Source organism: Hibiscus syriacus, unplaced genomic scaffold, assembly GCF_006381635.1.
Source record: "Hibiscus syriacus cultivar Baekdansim isolate YM2019G1 unplaced genomic scaffold, ASM638163v2 tig00110429_pilon, whole genome shotgun sequence".
Classification (NCBI taxonomy): domain Eukaryota; kingdom Viridiplantae; phylum Streptophyta; class Magnoliopsida; order Malvales; family Malvaceae; genus Hibiscus; species Hibiscus syriacus.
The window spans coordinates 4,241,441-4,246,387 of NW_024062733.1; positions in this window are offsets into that span (position 1 = coordinate 4,241,441).

Genomic DNA, 4,947 nt, shown 5'->3' on the forward strand with positions numbered 1-4,947 from the left:
TCATATGTTATAAATCCTTTAAAAATGATTTTTTAATTTCATTTCCTGCAAAAAGACCATATGTTCTTCTACTTTTCCATCTTTACTAATAAATCCTAAACAAAAATTATTAAATTCAGTTATTAAACTTTTTAATTTATTCAAATTAAACCACCAAACTTTAAATTATTACACTTTAGTCACTGACCCAATGTTTGGGGTATTACATCGCGTCTCTACACTAGCAACTATTGTCTATGCTTGTCCATCTGCCACCTTTGGTTGCACCTTCGACAGTTAGCTTCTTCTATCTCAAGCCCCTAGATTATTCTTGGTGACTTAAACGCTACCCTCACTCACTCTGACAGGAAAGGTGGCACACTCAATACTCGACCCATCTCAGACTTCCAGAACTTCGTTCATGATTTTAGCCTTGATCAAGTCATTTGCAACTCTCTTTCGGACCTCTTACATCCATACTCGATTGTTTTTCATCTCCTCCATATGCGGTCTGACCATCGACCCGTTCTATTAAGTGTTGGCCACTCCCGAAGCTCTCCGAAACACTCAATTCCATTATTTTTCTGGGTGGTTAACCCACGCGGATTTCATGCGAATGGTTAAAGACAATTGGCGTTGTTCAGTACTTTATCTAAGTCTATTTTTTCTTTCACTAAAGCTGCAGACCAGTGGAATAAAACAATTTTCGTTTATCTGGGTTCCAACAATAAAATTGCAATGGCTAGACTTCGAGGTGTCCAGAAAACTCTTGATCATTAGTGGAGCCACAATCTAGTTAACCTTGAATCTGAACTCCTGCTTGATCTCACGAAAATTCTTGATCTTGATGAGAGACTTTGGAAGCAACACTCACGTATGTAGTGGATTTTGTTGGGAAATAAACCGAGTAACGAGTAATTTCCCTATAACCATATTAGTGAGAAGACGAAATAAAAGCGGAAAAATAATACCCGAAATTGATAACGGAGTTCAGCCAATTTTGCCTACGTCTCCGGACTGCTGCAGATCTTTTACTAAGAGAGAAAATTTATAGGTGTTTACAAAACACTCACTACTCACAAGAAAGATCTCTAGTATTAGGAGAAAGAAATGATTTGGGATTTTGGGATGATTATGAAGCTAAATGGGCTAGGGTATTTATAGTTGAAGTTTAGGGACTAATCTTGTAAATACCCTAAAAAATGCAATGACTAAAGTTGCAATATTCCCATTTCCTATTTAAAAAAAAACAGCACCGAAATCGGTACATTAATTCCCAGCCAAAATTATTGAAAACCATTGCCACCCCCTGTTGAAATCAATTTTGGCCGCCCCCCTTTTTTGACTTGGTGGCTGCTTGCTTTTAATTTCAACAATCTCCCACTTGAAGACTGATTTTAATCTGTCTTCACACCTCGATCGATGCAGCAACATTTATGGTCTCGTTATTCTAGCATGCCAACTGAAGCTGAACACAATTTCAGTTTGTCTATAGTCACCGTCTTTGTTAACATGTCTGCCGGATTTTGAGCTCCACTAATCTTTTCAAGTTTCAAAATCCCATCTTTCAGACGAAACCGAATAAAATGATATCGCAGTTGTATGTGTTTCATCCTGGAATGAAAAGACAGATTCTTCGCTAGATGGATAGCACTTTGACTATCGTAATACAAGACATTGTTTTATTGTTTCTAGCCTAACTCTTCCAAGAAACTTTGGAGCCAGACCATCTCCTTACTGGCTTCCGTAACAGTGACATATTCTTCTTCAGTTGTGGAGAGAGCAACTATCTTCTGTATTTGAGAAACCCAACTCACTGTGGTTCCTCCTAGAGTATAGACATACCCTGTAGTGCTCCTTATGATGTCAACATTTCCGGCTAAGTCAGCATCTACATAGCATGTCAGTATCGTATCTCCACCTTTGAAACAAAGTGCTTTGTTTGTGGTACCCCGCAGATATCTGATGATCCATTTGACTGCTTCCCAGTATACTTTGCCCAGATTATTCATGTACCTTCTAACAGCTCCCACTGCATGAGCAATATCTGGTCTAGTATAAACCATGGCATACATTAGACTTCCAATTGCTGAGGCATACGGCACCTTCACCATGTGTGCACGTTCTTCCTCCGTCTTTGGTGATTGTTCTTTGGAAAGTCTGAAATGAACACCTAAAGGTGTACTTACTGGTTTAGCATATTGCATGTTGAACCTAGAGAGTACTTTGTTGATGTACTCAGCCTGTGATAACATCAAAGTCATTGACTTTGTGTCTCTCTTAATCCTCATCCCAAGAATCTTCTTTGCAGCGCCCAAATCCTTCATAGCAAACTGCTTCGATAATTTTTGCTTCAAGTTTATAATCTCTTGCATGTCTGAGCCTGCAACGAGCATGTCATCAACGTACAACAATAAAATAATGAAGCTATTTTTGAACCTCTTGATGTAGCAACAATGATTTGCTTGGCATCTGGTAAAACCATTGCTACCCATGAAGTTGTCGAACTTCTTGTACCACTGTCTAGGAGCTTGTTTTAAACCATACAAGCTCTTCTTCAACCTGCATACCAAGTTTTTCTTGTCTGCCTTTATGAAGCCTTCTAGCTGCCTCATATAGATTTCTTCCTCCAAATCACCATGAAGGAAAGTTGTCTTTACATCTAACTACTCAAGATGTAAATTCTCTACAGCTACAATTTTCAACACCAGTCTGATTATAGACAGTTTTTCAACTGGAGAGAAAATTTCATTGTAGTCAATACCTTCTTTTTACTGAAAGCCTTTGACAACCAATCTTGCTTTGTAGCGTTTTCTCCCATCGTGCTCTTCTTTGATCCTGTAAATCCACTTGTTGTGGAGCGCTTTCTTGCCTGGTGGTAATTTAGCTAATTCCTATGTCTAATTTGACATAAGCGAGTCTATCTCATCTTTCATAGAAGACTCTCACTTGACTAAATCCTCCACTTGCATTGCTTCATCATAGCACTATGGTTCACCATTATCAGTCAGCAACAAGTAGTGCAAAAGGAGAATACCGTTGGGTTGGTTTAGGAATTCTAGAGGAGCGTCTCAGTTCTGGTGTGACTGGTTCTTCTTGAACTGCTTCAGGAGTGATCTGAACATCATTTCCAGAAATCTCCTCAAACTCAACAAATTCTTTTGTTTCAGCTTCGGTGTTAGAGCTACTTGATTCCATGGTTGACCTGTCTTTGTACATTACATTCTCATTGAAAATGACATCTCTGCTTCTGATGATATTCCGATTTTCATATTCCTAAAACCAGTAACCGAACTCATCACCACCATAACTAAAAAAGACGCATTTGTTGGACTTGGCATCAAGTTTACTTCTTTCAGCAGAATCTATATGTACATAAGAAATACAACCAAACACTCTTAAGTGTGAAAGGTTTATTTCTTTCTTGCTCCAAACTTCCTCTGGTATTCTGCCATCCAAAGGAACTGAGGGCCCACAGTTGATCAGGTAAGCTGCAGTGTTGATAGCTTCAGCCCATAGAATTTTAGGCAATCCGACATATATCCTCATACTTCTGGCACGTTCATTCAGAGTTTTATTCATGCGCTCTGCTACGCCATTCTGTTGTGGTGTCATGGAAACTGTTGTCTCCATCTTGATCCTATTATTTACGTAAAAATCTCTGAATCTACGATTTCTGTACTCTCCTCCATTGTCAGACCTCAACCGCTTGACTTTTAGACCAGTCTCATTTTCCACCATGGCCTTTTATTTTCTGAAGGTATCAAAAACTTCTGATTTCTTCTTCAAAAAATAAACCCACACCTTCCTTGTAGAATCATCGATGAAAGTGACATAATATAATAAGCCTGTAAGAGATGGAACTGGAGATGGTCCCCATACATCAGTATGAACCAACTCTAGCTTTTCAGCCTTGGGTGTCTTACCAATCTTTGCAAAGCTGACTTTCTTTTGTTTGCCAAAGATGCAATCCTCGCATAGTCTGACATCTACATTCTTTAGATCCGGCAACTTCCCTTTTGACAAAAGTGTCTTCATCCCTTTCTCGCTCATATGACCAAGCCTTTGGTGCCATATGTTTGATTTTCCATCAACATATGTTGCTGCAATGATATTCTCTAAATTTGAGGTTATATAGAGAGTATCAGTCTTCTTACCACGGACAATTATGAGTGCTCCTTTGGTAATCTTCCATTCACAGCCTAAAAAGGTTGTGATATATCCTTCTCCATCAAGCTGTCCTAAAAAAATCAAATTTCTTTTGAGGTTAGGAATATGTCTCACTCTCTTCAGCGTCCAGGTAGTCTGGCTTGGCAACTTTAATCGGATGTCTCCTTTCCCGACAATCTTCAAGGTTTCATCATCAGCTAGATGAACCCTCCCAAAATCACCACTGACATAGTTCTCCATGATTTCTTGGCATGGGGTGGAGTGGAAAGATGCCCCTGAATCTAAGATCCATGATTCAATCAGACTGTTGACGCTTAGAATCATGGCATCACCTGTCTCCTCTGTCATGTTGGTAGATTCCTGTGTGCCGATATTTTTCTTCTGTGCTCGGTAATCTCTTTTAAAGTGACCCTTCTTGCCACAATTATAACAGGTATAATCTTTCTTTGTCGTTCTTGATTTTCCCCTTCTTGATTTGGATCTGCCACGATTTGAATTTCTTTCTGAAGTTCTCCCCCTGGACTCCGTGTGCAAGGCTGAGGAGGTTGATGCTTCACCCGATTCTCTCCGTCGAATTTCTTCGCTCAATACCAGATCTCGAACATCGTCGAATTTTAATTTACTATTTCTCGACGTGCTGCTAACTGCTGTAACAGTAGCATTCCAACTGTCTAGTAGAGATGATAAGAGAATTAAAGCTCGAACTTCATCATCGAATTCAATTTCCAGGGAACTCAACTGGGTTGTGATTGTGTTGAGTTCATTCAAGTGTTGAGCCACCGATTCCCCTTCCACCAT